At 38.6% G+C, this 25,860-nt stretch overlaps 1 long non-coding RNA gene across 5 annotated transcripts in view; it reads left to right on the top strand.

Annotated features, from left to right (window-relative positions):
• The window catches only part of LOC147571891 (uncharacterized), a 207,165-nt gene that overhangs the window by 41,687 nt on the left and 139,618 nt on the right, over positions 1-25,860 (top strand). For 2 of the 5 annotated variants that reach the window (XR_015246664.1, XR_015246665.1), the window contains exon 3: positions 6,538-10,157. This is a non-coding gene — a long non-coding RNA (uncharacterized LOC147571891). Of the gene's footprint in view, positions 1-4,330; positions 4,425-6,537; positions 10,158-25,860 lie in introns of those variants that run through there. The other 3 variants (XR_015246666.1, XR_015246667.1, XR_015246668.1) reach the window with 2 other exon arrangements.

Raw genomic sequence — 25,860 nt, 5'->3', positions numbered from 1 at the left:
AAGACATCTTTCACTAGTATCCCCTCAACAGTTTGGCATCCATCCACAGACAAAAGTACCTTTGAAGAGAGCTGTGGGATCCAGGTGGGAGATTGTGAAACCCTGGTGCAGTCCAAGAATGATGAGAGCTGTTTTGTGAGGATAAGTCTATACCCAGGCAGTTGACTCACTGACTTTAGTCTTAGCTATAGACCTAGAAGCAGCTCTGTACTCCTGAGGACTCACCTACAGCTCTGTTTAGCTTTGGTTCTGTCACAAGCACCTCATGCCAGGGAACCTAGGAGAAGTCTTACCCAACTATAATAGGCAAAGAGACCTCAGTCCCAGCTGTGGACTCCAAAATGACCCATGAACCAGCTCCAGCCCCTCACAGCTGCAGTCTGGGAGTCCCTGGAGAAAACCAACTTAGTCAGTCATCCACAGATGAGAAAGCTTTTGTGAAAGTCCAGGAGTCTAGTGGAGAAGTTACGGCATACTGCTGGAGCAAACAATCTGAGATCGGATGTGTTGGAGAGGATAAGAGGGAAAGAATCTTAATGACTCTACCAAAAAACTGTTAGAACTAATCAACAAATTCAGTAAAGTTACAGGATAAAAAATCAACATGTAGAAATCAGTTTTGTTTCTATACACTAACAATGAAATATCTGAAAAAGAAACAAAGAGAACAATCCTATTGTTAGCCTCAAAAACAATAAAATATGTAGGAATGAATCTAATCAAGGAGGTGAACTTCTGTACACTGATATCAATGACTTTAATGAAAGTAATGAAGAAGATACAAATAAATGGAAAGATATCCCATGTTCATTGAAAGCATTGATATTGAAAGCATTAATATTATTAAAATGCACATATTATCCAAAGCCATCTGTAATTTCTTAAATTTTTAAAAAATGTTTATTTATTTTTGTGAGAGAGAGAGAAGACAGAGCACAAGCAGGGAGGGGGATTGCAGAGAGAGAGGGAGACACAGAATATACAACAGGCTTCAGGCTCTGAGCTGTCAGCACAGAGCCTGATGCAGTGACTAAACTTACGAACCCTGAGATCATGACCTGAGCCAAAGTTGGACACTTAACCAACTGAGCCACCCAGGCACCCCCAAAGCCATCTGTAATTTCAATGCAATCCCTATAAAAATTCCAATGGCATTTTTCACAGAAATGAGAAAAATCAATCCTAAAACTTGGATGGAACCAGAAAAGACTCTGAATATCCAAAGCAATCCTGGGAAAGAACAAAGCTGGAAGCATCACAATTTCTGATTTCAAACTGTATTACAAAGCAATAGTAATTAAAACATTCTGGCATTGACACATAGATTAATGGAACAAAATAGATAATCCAGAAATAAACCCATACATATATAGTTAACTAATTTCAACAAAGGCACCAAAAATGTACAATGGGGAAAAGATAGTCTCTTCAGTAAATGGTGTTGGAAAAACTAGACTTCCACATGCAAAAGAATGAAACTGGACCTTTATCTTACACTATATACAAAAATCCCTCAGAATGGATTAAAGACTTAAGGGTAAGACCCCAAAACTGGAAAACTCTAGAAGAAAATGCAGGGGATAATTTTCTTGACATGGGTCTTGGCAATGATTTTTTGGATTTGACACAAAATGCAAACAACAAAAGCAAAAACAAATAAATGGGACTATGTGAAACTATAAAGCCTCTGCACAGCAAAAGAAATAATCAACAAAATGAAAAGATAATCTATGGAATGGGAGAAAATATTTGCAAGCCTATACATCTGATAGAGAGTTAATATCTAAAAAATATAAGGAATTAATATGACTCAGTAGCAGAAAACTCAAACAACCCAATTAAAAAATGGACAGAGGACCTGAATAGACATTCCTATAAAGAAGACATAAAAATGGTCAACAGGTACATGTAAAGATGGTCAACATCATTAATCATCAGGAAATGCAATTCAAAAATTCCAACTACATATCGTCTTACACCTGTTAGAATGGCTATCATCAAACAGACAAGAGATCACAGGTATTCTTGAGGATGTGGAGAAAAGGGAACACTTGTGTACTGTTGCTGGGAATGTTGTTACAGCCACTGTGGAAAATATGGAGGTTCTCAAGAAATTAAAAACAGAACTATCTTATGATCCAGAAATTCCACTTCTGGGTATATATGCAAAGGAAATGAAATCAGGATGTTGAAGATATATCTGCACACTGATGTTCATTGAAGCATTATTCACAATAGCCAAGACATGGGAACAACCGAAGTGTCCACTGATGGATGAATACATAAAGGAGATGTAGTACACACACACACACACACATACCCCATAGGAATATTATTCAGCCATAAGAAAAAGGGAACTCTTGCCATTCATGACACCTTACATGGACCTCAAGGACATGCTAAATGAAATAAAAAGAGAAAGACAAATATTGTATGATCTCACTTATATTTGAAATCTAAAAAACCAAACTAATAGAAACAGAGAGTAGAATGGTGGTTGCCAGGCACTGGGGGGCAGTGGAAAAATGGGAAGATGTTAGTCAAAGGGTACGAACTTCCAGTTATAAGATGGAAAAGTTCTGAGGATCGAATATACATCATGGTGATTATAGTTAATAATACTGTATTATACCCTTGAAAGTTTCTGACAGAATAAATATTAAATGTACTAACCACACACACAAATAATGATAATTATGTCAGGTGATGGAGCTGTTATCTAGTCCTACTGTCATCACCTCACAGTATCTACATGTATCAAATCTTCTGTACACCTTAAACTTACACAATGTTGTATGTCATTCTATCTCAACAAAGTTGGAAAATGCTTCAATAAAGTAGACATATCTTTGTTTAGCAAGGCCCATTAATAATTCTTTGGATCTACAAACGTAGGCCTGGGGCTTTGGTGAAGGCCTGGGGCTATTGCAGAAGGCAGTAAATTGCCACTGTTCTGAGTGACAACCCAGCAGGAATAAGAAGTATGTACATAAACAGAAGGGCAGTGGTGAGGCGGAGACAGGCCATCAGAGACTGGTGATTTTAGAGACCCTACAAAGGAGCAAGCCAGTGAGGAATTCCCTGCAGAGATGGAGAATTGTGGATACATTTTGGGAACTCCAATGTCCACTCTCAATTTGAAGTTGGTGTACCTTCTGTGGTATCTTCATTCCTGAACTCTCAGAACTGGTCTGGCTCCTCCTCCTGCCTTGGATCAGTAGTGCTTGGAGAAGAAAGGAGGCATGGGCCGGGGGTGGGGGGGGGGTGGGGGGTGGGGATGGGGTGGTGGGGAGGAGGTGTGAGGCTGAATATGGTCTTGGTGGTAGAAGGTGCAGGGAGACCTGACTCTGGTGACATTCTGGAAGAAGGGGACCCTTGAAAGATGGGAGGCCAGCATCTGGGTGACTTAAGCAATAACAGTCAAGAGTTGACAATCATCCTGGTAGAGGAAGTGAGAGTTTCTTTGGCAAAACAGAACAGAAGCATGTAAATTATTTTACGGCATAGTTGGTTTGAATAGTGCACACAGGCTTAAAAATTTTCAGTTTAATGAGAGGCAAAAAACGAATGAAAATATGAGAACTAACATCAAATAGATACACAAGCAACTGTAGTGGCAAAGCGCTGCTTTGGGACATTTTGAATTGCAAAGGAAGGGTGTGATCAGGGAAGAGTTCAGTAAGTGAGAAGCATGGTGTTCTACTCCACGTGGTGGGCTCGATTTTCACTGAAGCTTCAGGCTTCCTTCCATTTTCTCGCCTAGGGCTCACTTGTTTATTCCTTTGTTCCTACTCTTTTTTTTCTTTTTAATGTTTATTTTCATTTTTGTGTGTGAGAGAGACAGAGTGTGAGTGGGGCAGGGACAGAGACAGAAGGAGACAAAGAATCTGAAGCAGCTTCCAGGCTCTGAGCTGTCAGCGCAAAGCCTGACGCAGGGCTCGAACTCACAAACCATGAGATCATGACCTGAGCCAAGTCGGAAGTTTAACCGACTGAACCGCCCAGACACACCCCTGTTCCTACTCTTTTAGTAGGAACCCCAAGGATGCACAGGGATAGAGGAAGGCACCTATGCCCCTTTACCTAAAAACTCTTGGAGGAAATCATTGGGGAAGAGCAAGCAGTGAGTGGAGGAGAGAGAATAGAACATTCTGAGTGGCAGGATAGGGTTGTTTGTAGTCATAGAGAAATCACACAAGAGGAGCAGTGAGCTTGGCTTACCCCTGAGTATGGTGGGAGCAATATCCAGCTCATGTACTCTAAAGGACCTACTATGTGCTAGGCTCTGAACTACAAATTTTACACACATTCTCTCATTCTCTCCTCTCAGTTACCCAGTGAGCTGTGCACTATTATCATCCTCTTTTTACAGATGAAGAAATTGAGGTCCAAGGATGATTAATAAGTAAGTTGTTTGGGTTTTTTTTGTAGTTTCAAGTTTTTATTTAAATTCCAGTTAGCATACAGTGTAATATTAGTTTCAGGAGTAGAACCTAGTGATTCATGTCTTGCATAGGAACCCAGTTCTCATCCCAACATATGCCCTCCTTATTACCCATCACACATTTAGCCCATCCCCTGCCCACCTCCTCTCCAGCAACCCTCAGTTTTGTTCTCTATAGTTAAGACTCTGTTTTATGAAAAAAAAAAAAAAAAAAAAAACAAGAAAAAAGAAAAAAAAAAGAGCCTGTTTTATGGTTTGCCTCTTTTTTTTTCCTGTGCTCATTTGTTAAATTCCACATATGCGTGAAATCATATGGCATTTGTCTTTCTCTAACTGATTTATTTCACTTAGCATAATACTGTCTAGCTCCAGAAATAAGTAAGTTTTTAAAATCACACAACTGGTAATTGGCAGAGGCATTTAATCTCAAATCCTGCTCAGATTCAAAGCTATTCCTAGATCTGTCATATGTGTTGTGGCGTGTTAGATGCACGCCAGGACAGGACAGCAACGTTTCTAGTACCTGCACTTGGAAGGCACACATCAATTTCTTGGGCCCGTAGTTCAGTCTTCAAGTCCTGCCTGAGGTATAGAAATCTGTGGTAAATCAAGTCATTCTCGTTTAGTGGCTCGGGGGCCTGAAGTACAAAGATTCAGTCTGTATTGTAAAGACAATGAGCAGATAGGCCAGTACTAGAGTTTTACTCATTTCCAGGTAGATTATTTAATTCTGTCGCATACTGTGCAGAATTAGGTTTCTGTGCACTTAATTGTTTTTGGTCTCAGAAGAAACTAATCTATGAATAACAACTACGGAGTGCAGCTTGTGAATAATAAAGTGAGAGCCTTCATTTTCCAGTTGTTTTATTCCACTGCTGTTCCGTTTACATGGGGAGCAAGGGAGCAAGGATTTCAGATTAATTGCAGTACAGCACATTGAATAATGCAGGTCAGTGGCTGCGTTGCTCACGGGGAAATGCTTTTAATGGGTCCTTTCAAAAGTTGATTTTAAACAATGTCCTGAAAGATTTACTTGCAGATTTTTAAAAAGCGTGTCTTAACAAAGCTATTTTGAGGAGGTTTTTTTCATTATTGTTCAGTATAAACTACATAAATGCCTTTTACTGATGGCTCAACATTTGAGTGTCTCTCATAAACCCACAAGCCTGGTGAACTAAAATTGGAATCTAGCATTGGAAGTCTAATGCAAGAAGTCTGGGACTGATTGAGGCTACTTTGAAGATCATATTTTAACTGTTGTGGCTGAGAACATGGCCTATTGCCTGTACTTTCAAAATCTCCAGGAATACCATACTGCCCGCCCGCCCCCCCCTCCCGTTTCCTTTCTTGTTCAGGTTTTCTAGAGCCCTTGCTGGGCTTCCTTCCATCTGCAAAGAAGCGGGAGAAGGTGCTAAAGTCATCTGTAAAGGCTAACGACTTTTATTCCCAGTAAGAATATTCTTCCTTCCTTTACGATCAGCACATGAAAAATAGCATTCCGACTTGGTGGTAAACTACCACGGAAAAAGATTAAATCTGTTACCTGGTGAATAAATACAAATAGTTAAAAATGAATTTTTGTTTCGTCGTTTGGCCTCTACTAGTTCAGAATTCCACTATCTGGGAAGATTTAATATCAGAGAAGTAAAAGCCCTGTTTCGCCACTATTTCATGGGGATTGCTGTCACTTAAAATGAATTTCTTGTACCTTACCTTCTCTTTCTCAGCCAAGATTTAGGCTGCAGGAAGGAGAGCAATAGTTTTAGAGGCAATATGATCATTTAAATGCCATCTCTAAGCTTTGGGTTATTCAGACAAATTATCCAGATTCTTGATTTTTTTTCTTTCATGTTGTATGTTTTATACCATTTTTGCCTCACAGACTAATATACTTGGTTTAAAGACTTCCGCAAAAGTGGGTGGTTACTGCAATTAAGTAGGGTAACAATTAATAACTATATGATTTTTGATCAGATTGGCTCTTTTCTCAAGTTCCCTCAGCCTCATCACTCATACCTTTTAAAGGATCTTTTTTTTGTTGTTGTTACCCAAAAGGTTTATTTTTCCTTCTCTGTGTTCTCTCTAATACAGAGTTCTGGCCAGCTGTATGACCTTGGACAAGATACTGAACTTGGCTAAGTGGATTGTCCTCATCTATAAAACGAGGACATACTTTGCTGTCTGCCGGAAGACTTCAAGGCTTGAATGAGGCAGCATCTGTGGAGCTCTTTGTGAACTGCAAAGCCACTTGTACTGTAAAGTATTAATGAACTGCCCATTCTACTCCCTAATGTATGTACTTTTACCGCTGGTGGTGATGTCGCACAATCCACTATCTCAGATAGGCTTCCATTATTTCTTTAATGCCCTGCACAGCCAAACATCTGTCCCTGGCTTCTTCGTGTCTTCCTGGAGGGCAGATCTCTTTAGTCTGCTCCTGGCTAAAGGCTATCGTCAGAGAAAGTACAACTTGCTTTTTCTGAAACCAAAGACATTTCAGCTTTGAATTCCTAGTCATTATGCTATTTATTGATTGTGCACATGTTTATTGTGCCTATTCTGTCAGACCCTGTTCTCAGCACTGAGATTTGGTCACCTGATGGATGTCTTCTGTTTGCCCCTGCAGATCTGGACTCCAGCCTTCTCCAGTCTGCTCTTTACCCTCAGAGGCTGATCTGTGGGGACTGCTGGCTCCCTTTAGTGTTCAGTTCCAGAAAGGGTCAGCAGGCAGTTTAAGGGATGGTTGGAGGGAGGGAGTTAAGGCATGTATTTTCCAGGCTCCCTTCTAAAGAGAGACCGTGGGCCAGCAGTACCCTTCCACTATAGGTCCTCTCTCTTGTTGTTGGTCCTCTCCAACAGCCTCTCATTCTCTGGGCTCCAGTGCCCTTTAGGCCGAGAAGTGACTCAGGCCCTGAGTGCTGCACTGCCCCTGTGCAACAGAAGTCATGCAGTAGTCCCTTGGTAAATGGTCTCTTATTAAACTTTCTCCAGCTACTCATCTGCTTCCTGCTGGGGCCCTGGTAGATTTAAGCAATAAACAAGATGTAGAAGACCTTGCTCTTTATGGGACTTACATCCTAGAGGCAAAGATAGATAATTAACAAACAACAATAAGCAAAATCATAATCATAATAAATAGTGATATTACCTTTGTGAAAAGAAAAGTTTATTTGATAGAAAGAATCTAGGGTGTTGGGCAAGGTACAACGTTAGACAGGGTAGCAGGAAAAACTTTTTAAAATTTTTTTCAATGTTTATTTTTGAGAGAGAGAGACAGAGAGAAAGAGAGAGAGACAGAGTGCAAGTGGGGGAGGGGCAGAGAGAGAGGGAGACACAGAATAGGAGGCAGGCTCCAGGCTCTGAGCTGTCAGCACAGAGCCTGATGCAGGGTGGACTGCGAGATCATGACCTGAAAGTCAGATGCTCAACCGACTGAGCCACCCAGGTGCCCCAGTAGGGGAAACTTTTCAGAGGAGGTAATATTTAATTTGAGATCATATTGACAAAGTGATGAGGGAGAATAAAGTGCAGGCAGAGGAAAAGCACTGGTACAAAGGTCCTGAGGTAGGAATGAGAACAAAGAACATAGAGAAGGCTGGGGTGGCTGGACATCATGAATTCAGAGTGTAAGGATAGGAAATAAGGAAATCCTGAAAGTGACCAAGTGTCAAGGCACCCAGCCTAACAATGATAATATAGTAGTATAGGATATTTGGTTGGTAAGGTACATGCTCCAAGATGTTTTGTTACATATACCAGATATTTCTGCCTACCTACCTGGAGATTTCAGAAGGACAACAGATGAATAATAATTTCCCCTCACTGGAAAATACAAGTCTTATTTGTATCTCTGAATTATATTTTTCAAAAATTGCACTGTGTTTTTTACAGGTCAGGGTCAAACATTCTCCATCCCTCCTCTCCAGATTCTTTTTTAAAAAACATGCCTTGGGCTTCTGTCTCAGTCTGCCATTTTCCATCTCTGCGTGTCATCCACATGTCTAGACCTGGGAATGTTTTATGCCTTTTCAAAACTCTCTTCCAGAGAGCAAGCCAGTCATGCTTACAGCTCATTACTTCTCAGATCAAGCTTCCCTTGTGATTTTCCCCCTTAAAAAATGTAGAACCAGTGCCTCTGATACCATGTTTGGGAAGATCAGGCCCCTCACTGCAGGTGTCCGACTCTTGTAAAACTTTCTTATCTCACAACCCTACAAGCCTTGCGGCTGTCTTCACAGTGGTACTGGGAGCCTCCAACACAGCAGCTGAGTCTACAGTTGGACCGCCTACAATGCCCTGATGATCACAGATATGGTGAACGGGAGCAAAATATACCACTTCAAGATAGGCCTTTTTGGCATATTGATTATTTTGAGCTGGTTATTTTTAAGAGACTGCAGACATGGGAGAAGCACTGAAAACTGAGCAGATGTTACCCTTTTGTAAGAGACATTTACATTTATAAGGGGAATCTTCATTTGTAAGACTGTCTTCCTCTCTGTTTGGGAAGAGAAGGATGACTAAATTTCCAGAAACTCTTATCAATGAAAAAGGCAAGGGCTTAAAACCTGATGACAACCTTACCCTGTTTACGTGCGTTTCCTAATAACTTCCAATAACTGCCCTCCTCCTCCCCAACATCTTTTTTGTTTGTTTGTTTGTTTGTTTGTTTTTAGCTGGAGATATTATTTGAGGTGGTGGCTTAGGCCCTTCCAGGGGACTTACTCAGTTTTCCTGCGTTTTTCTTATGTGTACGGGAGAAATATATGTTATTAAACTTCTGGGGCTTTTTTTCTTGTTAATTTGTCTGTTATCACAGTGGGGTCTCAGCCAAGAACCTGCGAGGGTAGAGGGCACATTGTTTTTCTTCATATACAATGTAAAACACCTGTCTTTGAGAAAAATTTTTGAAGCAAATTCTTTAAAATTCCAACTTAAAAAAAATTTAAACTGAGACTATATCAAGGATAATTGAGTCTCTTTACATCAAGCATAAAAAGGGTAAGTGATGTTTGTGATTAATGAATCAGTACCCGGAGACTACACTTAATGTTTGATTAGTATATTTGACTCTTGGGTTTAATAGTACCTTCCAAGAAACAGAATTACATTGGATCATTCAACATTTAGGAAGAGGAACTTGGTGAAATGCAAGAATTTCAAGATATAATAGTTTTCTGGGAATTTGCTCAATGTGGGGCTTGGTAAGTGGAAACCTTGGAACTTAAAATTTATTCCATATCTGGAGTTTTGGCTCTCTGTTGAAATGCTGTGGGCAGTAACACATGTGGAACATTCACAATCATGTCTAGACTAGAGAGAGAGGGACAGGACTTGTGGATGAGGTAAATTGTTGGGTGACTGACATCCCATTTAAAAACTTGCATTTGTGATTTCTAATTCTGACTTCCACATTACTATATGAAAACCACTAGATGGCAGGAGTGAACAACATAAAAAAATACAACATGGCTTCTAACTGAAAAAACTAGTTTTATTTATCTCTTGCTTTCCCCACCTCCCCACTTTTCATAAGCTCTTGTCTCGTTTTTTCATTTTTCCTCTTTCTGTCCCTCATTGTATTTGTGTTTCTAGTTATAATTTTAAATAACTGATCCTCAAGAATTACACAGCAGTTTGTAAAGAATCAGACCTGAAAACCAGTCACGAGTGCTTGTAATTTGAATAATAAAGCAGAAATTATTTTCTCTAATTCAAGAGGTCTTGTATAACTGCTTTCTATTTGAGCTGAGGATAAAACTTCAGAGACTATTGAGACTCAGAAAGGCTCATGTTTCAGTCCTGTCCTCACAGTGGCATGTTGGGGTGGGGGGCGGCTTGTGTGTGCAGATAAGCAAGACTGAACCAGAGAGAATGAAAAAGCACAAAGACCTTTGGAGCTCTGTGTAAACCGATAAGCCATATTCTTTCTCAAGAGGCGATTTGATAATGATCAAGGTGCTGTGCTGAAGTTATTCCTAAAAACATCCAACACTCACCCCCCCCAACCTCTAAAAAAACAAACAAACCCACAACCCTACAACATAACTTGACTGCAGGCAGCATTTGAGAAAAGAGCTACCATTTTACTAATCCATTCAAAGGAGGAGAAGTCATCAGTCAGAGTAACAGCCATGCAATTGAGCCCCATGTTTGAGAGGTATGATTTAGGCTCTCTGTCTCTCTGTTTCTTGGAGTCATTGTTCTCTGCTCAGTAAATCTTCCTTTCATTTTTAAAATTTATTTTTCTAGGGGCACCGGGTGGCTCAGTCGATTGAGCGTCCAACTTTGGCTTAGGTCACGATCTCATGGTTCATGAGTTTGAGCTCCACGTCCATTTCTCTGCTGACAGCTCAGAGCTTGGAGCTTGCTTCAGATTTTGCATCTCCCTCTCTCTCTCTGACCCTCCCTCCTCAAAAAATAAATAAACATTAAAAAAATAAATAGTACAATTTATTTTTCTATTCTCAAATCCTTCTTTTGAAGAGTAGGCCTCCAGTTTCAGGAGCGCAGAATTTGAATTTTGTTCCCCAATCCCTTAATAACTCAAAGGCAGGCTTCAGAGAGCTTCTCAGACATTAGCAGTACCTCCTGAGGGTGCTCCTTGAGCACAATTGGTATGTCAAGGATTTTTCAAGGTTTAGCTGTTGTATTTTTTCAGACTCTGGGAATTAAGGAATTGAGGAAGAGCCAACTCTTCTGTGGTGTCTAAATGGGTATCTGTCCAATCAGACAGGAGCCCCAAACATGGGGCAACAATAGAAACCTGTGTCCTGGGCAGTGAAAGCATTCTTCTGAGGCAGAACACAAGAGATAGAAGTTTATTGAATACATGGCAAAGGAGCAGTGAGCAGGACAGCAGAGGAGAGGCTGCAACAAGGCAGTGGGTGTGGGCTGGTTTTAAAGGGGCAAGATGAGGAGGTAAGGCAGCATCCAGAATTCTCCCTTTTTGGTGTAAGTAACCCCACTGGTCAGTTAGGGCGTGTGGATATTTTGAGGTGGGTCGCCTGATGGGCCTGTCTTTAGTCAGGGGGTGACTGTGGGCTCTTTCTACATTCCATTGCTCAGGCTTGTTTGCCTAAAAGTGGCCTCTACATCTCCCTCCCTGTAGCCCACTCTCTCTCCTTGCATCCATCTTTCTGTCTCTCTGTCTCTGTCTCTGTCTTTTTGTTTCTGTTTCTCAGTCTCTCTCTCTCTCTCTCTCTCTAACACACACACACACACACACACGCGCACACACATGCACACTGTGCTTACAAACATATAGATAAGAGAAGGAAAATACTTATTCCAGTTTGAAATTAAACCTGGCCAAACAAATGAGATTATGAAAATCCCCTCTGTGATTGTCAACATGCTGTCAACTCAGTTTTCCCTTGTAGACGTTAAATATCAGGACTTGATGGGAGGTTAAGAGAGAGGAATAGGTTATAAGATGAAGTAATTTCTGGGATCATTAAAACTCACTAAAGGAGCTATATTAGCTCCAGCAAAACTCAGAATTCAGGGTGTAATTGTTCATTCCAACTTTTCTACCTCTGAATTGCAAAGCAGCACATGCACAATTAATATGATTGCTTTATCCATATCGACTAGTTCACACTCTGATACTGTCGCTTACTAGGTGTGGGTTCTTAGTCAAGGTGTTTAACACTCTGAGCTAGTTTTCTCATTTGTAAGAGAAGATTGATAATATCTACCCCACAGTGTTTTTCTGAGAGTGAACTGAGATAACATGTGTAAAGTGTTACACTGCCAGTGTGCCCGGCTCACAGTAAGCGCTTAATGAATAGAAGTTATTAATTTTGGGGTAGTGATTAAGGAGTAGTGAAATATGGACAATGGAGTTAAACAGACCTTGCTTTAAGTGCTGTACACTCTTTTTTTAAAACGTTTATTTATTTTTGAGAGAGAGAGACAGAGTGTGAGCAGGGGAGGGACAGAAAGAGAGGGAGACACAGAATCTGAAGCAGGCTCTAGGCTCTGAGCTGTCAGCACAGGGCCCAACGAGTGGCCCGAACCCATGAGTTATGAGATCATGACCTGAGCTGAAGTTGGATGCTCAACCGACTGAACCACCTAGGGGCCCCATAAATGCTGGATACTCATAAAGGCTACATGACCTTGGGAGAGCTGTTCATTTTCACCTATAAAAGGGTGATAATATCATATTGTTTACTGAGTTACTGTGCCTGCCATGTGGTAATAATTCTGTAAATGGTAACTAGTATTACTGATGTTGCCTGTTCATTACTTAAAATATGTACTGAAACCAAACCATGTTATGTGTTTAGCACTATGTTGAGTCCTAAGAGAGAATATACGAAAGAATCATGTGATGGCACTTGCTTTCTAGAGGTTAACGGGTAGAATGGGTCACTTAATGTGACCATATGATAGTCAAATGTCAGTAGTAAGTGATATGGTATATAATCAAGTGTGGTGGATTTTAGAAAAAGGAGAGAATTTGGGAGCTGCCATTGTAGGGGAGTCATAGAGGAATAGAGTCATAGTCAAGTCCTAGAGGGCTTTGAAGGATGAGTAAGATTTGCAGATGTGGGGACTGGGGTGGACAAATATAAAGTATATCAGATAGTGACACATAGTATGTGACACATAGAACATAACAGAGAAGGGGCAGAGGGAGTGCTGTGGGGTGTTTTACAATTTCAAATAGTATAGACAGGGAAGGCCTCACTGAGAAGTCCTCAAGAGATGTTGCTAGCTGAGCAAAGGAGATGAGGGAGTGAGCCATGTGGATGGATATATGGGGAGATAGTACGCCGGGCTGAGGATACTTTGGGTGCAAAGGTCCTAAAGCAGATACAGGCTTGAGATATTGGTCTCCTAGCCAGGAGACCAGTGTGGCTGGAGTGGAGTAGGCAGTGGGGAGAAAGTCAAAGGAGATGAGGTTGGAGAGGTAGCACTGTGGGGTTGATGGTTGAAGAGAGTGAACAGATCATGCAGGGCCTTGTGTGCCATTTTAGAGACTTTGGCTTCACTTTGAATGGCATGAAGCATCATCAAAGGATTTGAGCAGAGGGAGGGCAAAATCTGAATTCTGTTTGTAAAGGATTATCTGCCTGCTCTTTTGAGAAATAGGCTCTAGGGAAGTGGGGAAGCGCTTCTATGGAAGCAGGGAAATCATTTAGGAGAAATTTGCAACAATACAGGTGAGAGATGATATCATCTCTTGATATCTTTTGAACCAAAATATCAGATGTGACAAGTGATTGGATTCTGTAATTCTGGATATGTTTTGAACTAGCAGAAAGAATCACACAGAAACAATGATCTCATGAGGTACCCTTTGAGCCTTTTGATTTAGATTTATTACAGCTTAGAGATGAGGAGGGACATTGTAGGCTTTAAAATTCTTACCTTTACTTCTACAACACTGTTCTGATTTGAGTCCTCTCTCTCACCCTCCATTCTGTCTCCTTCATTATATGTCCATCCCCTATCTTTCCATCCATCCATCTATTAATCTCTCTACCCACTATGTGCTAATTTTAGGAACTGATCCTGATGATTGGCAGATGAATATGGCTCCTGATCCAGCCCTTCAAATGCTTATAGTCTAATAATGGAGACAGGCAGGGAAACAAAAAATACAAAAAGGAAAACAGTTTGACAGGAACTGTGTTGGAAAGACTGAAGACATGATAGAGTACAAGATGTTTATCACTTATCTGCATGTCAAAGAAATCTTCATAGTTGAGATTTTCCCCTGTTCCCTTAAATGTGAGTATTCACTGAAGTTCTGTCCTTCAACCTTTATTTTCTTTCTCCTTTTGAGATCTCATCCATTCCCACAATTTTATTACCCCAATTAGTATGTTTTCCAATTCTTCTTTTCTAGCCCCGACCTTTCATTGAATGACCTCAATTAAGCCTGAAATTGTATCTTTCTTGACTATTTGGACCCTCACCCTAATGGCTACTGTTTATCTAATGCACATGGTCTAAACTTCAGTCAACTTTGCTCTTTCTTTTTTGTTTTCTATGCCCAAATACCCAATCAATCATGTAGAATCTATCTCTGCAGTGTCTTTCTTACCCATTCTCTCTTGCTCCATTTCTGTTGTCACCAATACATTACTTCTTGGCTTGACTGTTGTGATAGACACATGTGATGACTATGGCTGGTTTCTCCAGTCTATCCTATTGTTGGCTACCAAACTTACTTGCATAAAAATTCATCTCAACAGCTACCCGCTGCCTGTGTGAGTTTGAACTCTGGCAAAACATGGCAGAGAGTCAGACCTTATTTCCCTACTGATATATGTTCCTCTGCTCCTGCCAAATTGAGGGTCTCTTGGTTTCTTCTATCCCATTTCTTCATTTCTTATGTTTTTCCAAATGTACAGAATTCTCTCCCTACCATTTCTACCTTTTAAAATCCTACCCATACTTCAAACCCCATTTCCATAAGTTGCCTTTTCTATTTCTCTCTCTCAAAAAAAAAAAATATATATATATATATATATATATATATATATATATAAAACTATATAACAGATAAATCAATCATACAATTATAATGTTTACATATAAATTCAGCAAGCATATATCTACTATGTGTTAAGGTATATCTAGGTTGATGATGTCAGAGATCATCTACGTATCTATACACTATGATACTGGTAGGCATATGTCAGTAATTGAGCTGTGGGAATACACTGGAAGAGTCCTTCACATGACCTAGGTAGAGTTTGGGAGAATAAGAGAAGATTTCCTAGTGTAAGAGAAAAGTCGATTCTTAGGGCTCTTTTTTTCTTTATTTTGGAGTTCGGATTCATTGAAATCAGAAAACTTTGAGACCAGATGCTTGTAGTTCTCCAGTGTCATATTCTTGTACAAGTTCTCTGCAAGTTCCTCCGTCTTGAATGAAGTCCCAGGCACATCTTAGAAGTTTGGTGTGATGGGGGCACCTGGGTGGCTTAGTCGGTTAAGTGTCTGACTTTGGCTCAGGTCATGATCTCACAGTTTGTGAGTTCAAGCCCTGCATCCAGCTTCCTGCTGTCAGCACAGAGCCTGCTTTGGATCCTCTGTCCCATCTCTCTCCACCCCTCCCCTGCTTGTTCACGCTCAAATAAATAAATAAATAAATAACTTAAAAAAAAACATTAAAAAAAAGAAGTTTGGTGTGATGAAGCCTGAAGGGATTCCTACTTTCATTGTGCTTCTTGGGGAGGTAAGAGTCCTGGGAATGTACATTGCACACAAATGGTGATTGGTGTTGATGGGAGTGTGTATGAATGACCTCTTACAGGACTGTGTATATTGCTCATATTTTCCAGCTTTTAGTCTGCCTTATAAACTTACCTTATCACCTCTAGTAGAAAGGGCATGCATGAGTTGGGTTTCACTTACTTCAAAACCCCATTTTTTCAGGGTTATTGTGATATTATATGAGGTCCCCTTTGCCAAGAACTTAGAACAGTCCCTGGTCCACAGTAGGCACTCAATGTGATATTGCCCATCTGTCTCCTAGGTTTTTGCTCCCCCACTGTTGTAATCTTCTTGAGGAAAAGAATTGGGCCTGACATCCTTTTAATCACTTAGCTCAGAATAAGGTGCTTCTAGCTCACTAACTAAACATAAAATCCTTTATCTTTTGGAAAACCAAATTGAAATCCAAACATGCTGGTTCTCACATTTGCTGTTCATTAGAATTATCCAAGAAAGTTTGTAAAACATACAAATTTATGGGGGCTACACTGAAGATATTCAGTAGGTCTGGGGTAGAACCCATAAATTTTCATTTTTAATAAGCATTCTAGGTGACTGTTATAGGTAGTCTGAAACAACACCCAAAAATATGACATGATTTGCCTAAGTGCACCTAACACACCCAAAAGTCAAACCTAAGTCTGGCTTTATTTGAACATTAGGGAGATTTGATTGAAGTATCAGTAAGTAATGATGCTGACTAGATGGATGTTTTTCTCTTATCTATTGAAACTTCATACACCTGGGAAGTGTTTTGTTGTTGTTGTTGTTGTTGTTGTTGTTTTTCTGGTTACTCAAATCTTAGCTAAGACACCTCATGTCTTAGATACATTTGGCTCTTTGAGTAGGGTTTGTGTGACCAATATCAGCTGATAAGTCAATTTTCAAAATGAACAAGCCCTTTGCACTATTGGTGGGAATATAAATTGATTCAGACACGATGGAAAACACTGTGGAGGTTCCTAAAAAAAGTTAAAAATAGAACTATCATAAAATCCAGCAATTACACTTCTTGTTATATATCTGAAGGAAATGAAATCATTTTCTTAAAGAGATATCAGTGATCCCATGTTCATTGCAGCATTATTCATAATAGTCAAGATATGAAACAACCTGAATGTCCACTAATGGATGAATGGATAAAGGAAGATAGTGTGTGTGTGTGTGTGTGTGTGTGTGTGTGTGTACACACAATGGACTATTATTCAGCTATTCAAAAGAAAGAAATCCTTCTTTTTTGTGTGTGTGACAACATGGATGGATCTTGAGGACATTAAGCTAAGTGAAATAAACCAGACAGAGAAAGACAAGTACTTTATGATCTCATATGTGCAATTTAAGAAAGGGGAGCTCACAGAAACAGAGAGTAGGGGAGCCTGGGTGGCTCAGTCGGTTAAGCATCTGGCTTCAGCTCAGGTCATGATCTTGTGGTTCGTGAGTTCAAGCCCTGCGTCAGGCTCTGTGCTGACAGCTCAAAGCCTGGAGCCTGCTTCAGATTCTGTGTCTCCTCCTCTCTCTCTGCCCCTCCCCTGCTCATGCTCTGTCTCTCTCTATCTCTCAAGAATAAATAAAATTAAAAAAAAAAAAAGAAAGAAACAGAGAGTAGAATGGTGGTTAAAAGGGGCTGACAATAGAAGAAATGGGGAGATGCTGGTCAAAGAGTACAAACTTATAAGGTGAATAAGTTTTGAGGGTGTGATATATGGCATTATGATTATCATTAATAATACTATATTATATATTTACAAGTTGCTAAGAGATAAATCTTAAATGTTCTCATCACAAAAAAGAAATGATAATTATGTGACATGATGAAGATGTTAGCTAACGCTGTGGTGGTAATCATTTTGCAATATATGAGTATATCAAATCAATTCTTTGAAAACCTTAAGCTCACACAATGTTACATATCAATTATATCTCAATAAAGCTGGAGAAAAAAGAAAATGAACAGAATCACTTAAAGATCTCAACATATCCCTTTTGATTTCTACATTTTTAGAGCTTTGATATAGAGTAGAAGTTTTATTTTGAAAAGGAAGTATATTGGCACAATGTTTTTTATTTGAGATGTTAATTGTTCAAATGAATATCTGTCTATGGAGCTCCATCAAGCAGACAGAAGTGATTTTGTTTTCATTTTTTTTTTTTTTGCCTCTTGTCAACAGTAATGACAATTCTTAGAAGATGAAGAGACTGGAACAGATTTTTATTATTTCAAAATGAAAACAAAACCTGCACAATTAGTAAAAAGTAAATGGGGAAAGGGAGACCAGAAACTTGGCTGGGTGAGTAATGTGTCTTGAATGAGTTTTGGACTTCATTTACCACAGGATGAGGAAACTATGCTAGGTTTCTTTGCGAGATTTAACTTGATTAAAACAATATTGGAGAAGATGGATTCAGTGCTAGTATATAGTACTGAGGGCAGAAGAACTCCAGGCTCCTAATTAGAGGACAGTTGCAGTAATCTAATTGAGAGGTATTGGGGGATAGACGAGAATGAAAGCTGACATTTCTGGCTCTCAGGTCATAACCAAACAAAATAAAATCAGAAAGGAACTCTTTAAAGTAATAGAAGAACAAAGCTTGCACGCATTAATTGCCATTTATTCCTTGAGACTTTTTTTGAATGCTTACCATGTGCTACACCCTGTGTTTACACAAGGCTTGAGAGATGAATGAGATGGTATTTTTGCCTCCAAGGAGCTCATGGTCTACGAAGGGAGACAAAATATAACCCAGTAGTTACATAAATTTAGAGGATTGTTTTTCTTCTAATAGTGATATAGTTTTCTCTATAATCCTCATTTTCCCTTCGGGTTTTTGCTTAATAATGTTCAGTTAGACTGACCAGGATTAAGGTAAAGTCTGTGATGTGCCATCTGTGGAAAGGAGTCAGCCTCTGGTTGATTTAGGGGTGTTTTTTAGATCCTGTATACTGCCTCAGGCTCCTTGGCTGCTGTTTAGCTAAGGATAAAAGAACTCAGACAGCTGAGGATAAAAGAAGGGGAAGAGAGAGGGGGAAAGCATCAAACACTGCAGACACACCCAACTGGCTGACTTCCAAAACATCCTCAGGTTTCCTCAGCTTTGATGAAGTGTTAAGATCTTGTTTTCATGGACTGAAAGTCTTTCAAATGGGTGATAGATCTTCTTGCCAGGAGTAAAAAAAAAGAGAATAGAATGAGCCCTCTCAGTCTGCTACTGCCATCATTTGACTTTATTTGAAGAGCAATCAACTGATGAAGAGGACTCAGACTTCTAAAAAGAAGGGAAGTAGTACTGAGAACACTGGCCAAGTAAAATGATTTAGCAGGTGGAAAACAGTTTAAAAGTGCAATTTCCACCCCTTTCTTCCTGATAGTAGATGATGACACAGACACCAACAGTATCTCGGAATGTAAATGAAATCCTCTGGGGATTTCTTGCTGGCTTGCTCAGTGGCACAAGATGGAACCCGGTGTTGCATTGGCTGCGATGCGCTGAAGCGCCTAAGAAGGGCGTAGATGAGTGCCAGGCACACAGTAGGTGCTCAGTTGACTCTTATGGAAGGCTGCAGTGTGTCTTCATCATTTCCATCCCGTTAGGCTCTCTTCTCAACCACTGTAGATTGCAGATAAACAAAAGGTGACAGTTAGAAGGAAAAAGACATTGTATTGAAAATAAAGCAAAACTGATCAAGTGCAGTTTTAGGGGTTTTAAATGCAACTGGAAAAAATAAGTCATATGATATGTGTGTGTGTGTTTGTGTGTGTCTGTGTGTGTGTGTGTGTGTGTGTGTGTGTGTATAAACTACAAAATGGAGACAGACTGTGGTGGCGCTAATGCTGTGCCAGCCTTTGTAAGCAACCCCAAACCTAAGCCTATGTATAAATGCCTTAGGGTTATAAAATCAAAAAGCTAAGACCATCAGTCACAAACAGCGAACTAGCCTTTAAACTCTAACCAATCAAATAATTTCCTTTCTTTGTTTTCTCATCTTTTCTATGTAAATTTTTCCCCCAACTTTTGTTAGTGGAGTGCTCCTTACCACTTCCGGTTTGGTATTACCCCATTCCAGTAGATTCTTGCTCAAATTAACTCTTAACATTTTTAATATGCCTCAGTTTATCTTTTAACTATGAATACAAAGCATAAACTATTATATATATATTGTGTAGTTTATATTTTGTATATATAAAGTTGCTCCTTCTGTGAAAACATTTTAGACTGAAAAAAATACTGAGTCACCTTTCTCTAAATTCAAGTGCAGTCTCTGTGTGTCTGCATAATAGTCCCTGGACAAGATCAATTTTATAAATTAAATAGATTCACCTCCTTTTTTTCCCATTTTGCTATTTGATCAAACACTAGAAAAATTAGTGGATTAAATTTAGACTTTTATGTGTTAACTCAAGTAAAAATCTTACTGCTTTTTTTTTTTAAATAACAGACTACTGTCTCCAAATTAGGTGACCTTTCTAATTGTTAATATTTACTTATGGGGTCTTAATTCCTTAGACATATTTTTAAGCTCAGACTTCTTTCAGTTTGATCTTTCAAGTAAAAAAAAACCCTACACATTAATAAAAGAGAGGATATAAGATAATAAGGCTAAAAATGGTCTTCAGATGTTTTTTTTTTTTATCCCAGTTTCATTTATCCAAAGTGGGTGTGCAGGTTATATAGCTCTTCATCAGAGTGCAAGATATTCTGACTCTCTAATTATAATTACAACTTATAATTAAAACTGAAGTCATTATTCTTACTTCCAAAAAGAAAAACAAAGACATTTAATGGCATCTGCCTTATAGGGGCTCTTTCATACCTGGGATGGAACTCCCAGGGCCAGAACAGCTAATTATTTCTGCAGTGATTACACCAAACATATGAACTTCAAATAGATTTCAGTATTTGCATTCTCCTCAACTTTTAATAGACAAGCAATACTGAAGGAGTACGTTTAAAAGAGGCAAATTCCAATACTCCATCCACACAGATTCTGGTTTTGTAGCTTTGAGGTGAAGTTCTGGAGGCCTACATTTTTCTCTGCTGTTTCTTGGGATAGTCACACTTTGAGAAACACCCTGGGCTTTCAAACCTGCTCCAATGGCAAATCTTAGTCAAATGCCCACTGTTATCTTCCTGCCACTCGTAAATTTCATTCCCCTCTGTACAAATAAAAGCTCCATCAAATTATACTCTTGTTCAAAAATAAAGTGATTGATTTTTATGGTTTTCATATCGTTATGTAATTCTTCGTGAATTTAGGAACAGCCTCAATGACTTTAATTTCTTGGTTTAAAATTTGCATATGAGTGAAAGAATTACTCATGGATTATTCAACATTTAGATGAAATGTGAAATAATCACCTGCCATTCACAGACCTGACCACAGTGTTTTAGAAATGGAGGAAGAATCTATAATGTTTCTTCAGGAAAAGAGTTTCTGGAATAATTTAGAATTTATGTTAGGCCATTTTAGGTTATTCAAAACTGTTGCTCATTTATTAAAATTAGTAATGTGTCTTCATTATTTTTTGGTCTTTCAAAAGTCAGCTTTAGCCTCACTTGAGTTAAGTTGAAAATCGCAAGGGAAATTTTGAAAGGAGTTTTTTTTCTTTTTGGGGGGGGTGGTGGACTTTGGCCAAAGAACAGATGAGGTACTTGTAGTTGAAATGAGTGACACCTGCAGTATTTTATAATTTGAGAGAGTTACAAATCTGAGCTCCCTCAAATTTTGGGTGGAAGTATCTACCTGATTTCTAGAATATTCTGGACTGGCATTGTCCAAATGAACTTTGTGCAGTGACGAAACTATTCTATATCTGTACTGCCCAATATGGTAGCCACTAACCATGTGTGCACTTGAAATGTGGCTAATGCAATATAGGCTGAATTTTAAATTTTTTACTTTTATTAAATTTTAGTAATTTAAATTAAAATAGGCACATGTGACTAGTGGCTACCAACTTGAACAGCACAGGTCTACATAATATATTCAGAATTCATCTATAGCCATATATTTCTAACTTACATATACCGAGCCTATACAAAATTCAAAGTCCTTTAAAAAATTCTTGTTCCTTAAAACATGATAACTGAACAGTGGCCTATGAAATTAACCATTCAAGAAAAAGGCACTCAACTTTTAGGCCTTTATTTTCCTCAGTGGAGTAAAAAGGAGTGTGGTCTGAAAAGGTTTCTCCAACTTCAACAGTTTATGATTTACATTTAGGTTGTTTCTAGATACTTAGTGAGGAACACAGAGAAATCAAGAATACATTTTTCTTGGCTTGCTGCTGTTATCTCTGTAGATTTTTCTTTTTGTGGGCTTTTTCACTCTCATGATTTCAGTTACCATCTCAGCTTTAAATCTCTGCATATGACCTCTTACACATACTCTTGTGCTACAATTACAATGATTTAAGGTTATCTCTTTTTGGATGTTCTACTCAAATTCAGCCTAAAATACATTATGTGCTGAATTGGGAACCCTCCTCCCCATTTATGTGTCAAAATCCTAACCCCAGTACTTAAGAATGTAACCATATTTGGACATAGGGTCTTTAAGAAGGTAACTATGTTAGAATGTGGCCATTAGGGTGAGTCCTAATCGAATATACCTTGTGTCTTCATAAGAAATGGAGATTAGGACATAGATACACACAGAGGGAAGACCATGCAAAGACAGAAGGAGAAGTTGGCCATCTGTGAGCTAGAGAAGCCCAGAAGAAACCAGTCTTGCTGACATCTTGGTCATCTAGCCTCCAGAACTCTGAGAAAATAAATGTCTGTTGTTCAAGCTGTCCAGTCTGTGGGACTTTATTACGGCAGTTCTAGCAAACTAATATCCAAAACACATTATCCAAAACTTCTTTGTTTTCTTAAATAAATTTTTAAGTTTATTTTTTTATTATTGAGAGAGAGAACACAAGCTGGGAGAGGCAGAGAGAGCGGGAGACACAGAGTCTGAAGTAGGCTTCAGGCTCTGAGCTGTCAGCACAGAGCCTGATGCAGGGCTCAAACCCACAGACCGTGAGATCATGACCTGAGCCAAAGTCAGACACTTAACCAACTGAGCCACGCAAGCACCCCAACTTCTTTATTTATTTTTTCTTAAAGACTACAAAAATTTTTATCCAGTCCACATTAAGGAAATAAACAAACAAATATTTGAATAATGTGTCACAGTGTTTAAAGCTTTGGAACATTGGTGTTTCTATTACTTTTTTCTTACCTCCTATTTTTGACAACTCTTGTTTTTCCTTACTCTGCTGCCAAGATTCCACTTTCTTAGGATCTCTATATCTCCTCCTTTTATGCTTGTTCTAATTCTAGTTAACTTTTAAGACCCCTGGACCAGGTGGTCTTTAAATTCAGGGTGAGCTACCGCTGTTCTCAACTTCCATTGCATTTCACATAGCTCTTCATTTGTCTTATTTACTTGAGTACAGGGTCCCTGTCATATTGATTAAAAAAAATTTCCAGTGGGAGCTCTTGATATTTAATGGGCACTCCAGAAACATATTTTGAAATAAACATGCAAAATAGTCTCGATTCTTTAGATCCTAAGTTCCTTGATAGTTATTCTTTCTCATGTGCTTCGGATATGCAGTGTTCATTGAGTATTTACTATATGCAAGACACTGTAATTGTTAGCCTTTCACTTCATTTGGGCTCTATGCAAAACTTTATTCTAGGTGTGTTTTCGTTTTGCTAGATTGCTTAGTCAGGTAACCATTCAAGCATAAGACGTGTCTGCTTGATTGTGCCATGTTATTTAATACTGATTTGAAGTGAACTACTTGTAGAAAAAGTGGATAACTGTGATAGTTTGATTTGTAGTGAAATAATATACTCTTAAATGTATCTTTGCTCTTAAATTCATCTATGCTTTTAAGTGTATCTTTCCTCTGCCTATCCATTCTTGGAAGACATACAGCAGTTGATTAAATTCAAAGAAGTCCTAAATCACTATGGAAAATCAGAAATTCATACCACTTTCAGTCAGGCTGAGTTTATTGATGCTGGTTTTTATTTTAACCACAAATGACCATTTTGGCCCTATCATACATACATGAGTTCTCTGAGCTAAATGTTGGGAAATTTAATAGAAGAAATATTGAAAGATGTATGCACTAGTGGTCTCCTTTTATTTCATAATACAGGTTTTTTTTCTTATTTTTCTTGTATACATTTCTGAAAAGAAGAGTTCAAAGTGGGAATGAAGGCAAGCCTGAGAAGTAATGGTCCCTCAGTCTATAGCTTCTGTAAATTGAAAGGCATATGGGAATTTCCCAATGAAATAAGATGAAAGAAAATATGAAGCAATAAAAAAGAAGAGCTAAAGTTCATATTTCTGTTCGGTTTACATAGGACATAAGACAATAGACATCATCTGTTTGAAATTTTGTTGATTTGGCATATAATTTCAAAAAATCATGAGGTATATCTGTGCCTAACTAAATCCTCTGCATTCTCCCTCAACAGAGGGAGCAGCAGATTCCTGATGGATTCAATATTAGAATCAGGGCCAGAGTAGGGAACTAGTTGAGTTTATTATCCATTTCTGTCTTTACTACACAGCATCATCAAGACGTAAGAGCCTTATGAGGTCTTCCAGTTCAGTTCTCTTAACAGATGAGAGAAGTGAGGCCCAAAAGAGTTAAGATCTGGGACAAAATCAGATGTTTTCTAATTCACCCATGTGTCATTTTCACCATTTAGAGAATGTGAACGATTCACACTCATTTGAACTGAGCTACTGTTGTATGAAAAGTGGACAACTGTGGTTTCTAAATATCTAAGTACAGATTGAGACAGTTTTAATTTTCACACATATCCAGAGAGAAATGTCAGGCAATTTGATCTTATGATATAAAGGTTGTTCATCATTAACCTGGTTGAACACCAGAAAAGGAAATTTTGATGAATAAAATAAAGCAACTGACACCCAAGTTTCAGAAGCTTAGATAATTTAAATGAAGATGAACTTTCTCTTTTTTTTCTGATGACATTTACTGACTGGAAAGTCTGTATTGTTATCAGGACGATTAATGCAAAATGGCATTGCATTGTTAAAGGTACTGTTTTTTTCATGTGATTCATAACTGAAAAAAAATCAGTTCGATATTACAAATGTATAAATTGCTTAATGTCCAATTATCTCAGCAAATAAACTACTTCCTGGAGGAAAGCTTTCTTTCCTTTTCTTAACTGCTATTATAAAAACAAAAAAAAATTGCAGTGTTTTTAAATTATGGGAAAACACGCCCATAAAATTATTCTGTCCTAGCACAACTATCATTATTTTGTGTAGTCCCTTGTATTGTTTTAAGTGGCATTTTTAAAAAAAAATTTTAGTGTTTATTTATTTTTGAGAGAGAGAAAGAGAGAGAGAGAGCATAAGTGGGGGAGGAGCAGAGAGAGGGAAGGAGACACAGAATCCTAAACAGGCTCCAGGCTCTGAGTTGTCAGCACTGAGCCTGATGCTGGGCTTGAACTTGGAAATGGTGATATTATGACCTGAGCTGAAGTCAGACGCCCAACTGACTGAGCCACCCAGGCGCCCCTTAAGTGGCATTGTTTAAAAAACAATCTTAATTTTGGTCCTCAGTGGCAGAGATTTGAGTTTATTACACTCTTTGTCATAGCAGAGTACATCATGGTCTGGGCAAGGCCATTCTCATATTATTTTATTTTTCTCCATTTTCATCCCTACTGCAGTGTCATACCTCCATTAGTCACTTATCTTTTAATCTGTGTTCATTGTGATGTATGCATATACACGTTATGGAAAGATCTGTAGTGCTATTTTGTTTAGCTGTGCTGTTCTTTTATATAAATGGTCATATACAAACCTCATGTACCTCATCCTATATTTTTAAGGTGCTTTCTTCATAACTTTTGCTCTTCAACTCCTTTTTAGAGGTTTGTATTTCAACTATTATATTTCTCATAGTCTTTTTCATACTCTATTCATAATTCCAGATTCTACCTCCTTATGACTCAGTTGCTGGTTCATGTTTATAATATCTCCCCTTGTCTCTTTGAGGCTATATATTTTATTTTAAAATGTTAAAAAAAGTTTTATTTTAGCCATTCCATTAATTTGGCTTCTTCTACTAGAGAGTGTTGAGCTTGTTAATGCACTTTCTTTAGAATTTGTTCCCCTCCTGTAGAATTTAGAGAGGAGG

This window comes from Puma concolor, chromosome F2 (assembly GCF_028749965.1).
Source record: "Puma concolor isolate L17-30 chromosome F2, mPumCon1.1.hap2, whole genome shotgun sequence".
Taxonomy (NCBI): domain Eukaryota; kingdom Metazoa; phylum Chordata; class Mammalia; order Carnivora; family Felidae; genus Puma; species Puma concolor.
This window is presented reverse-complemented; position numbering and strand designations above follow the sequence as displayed.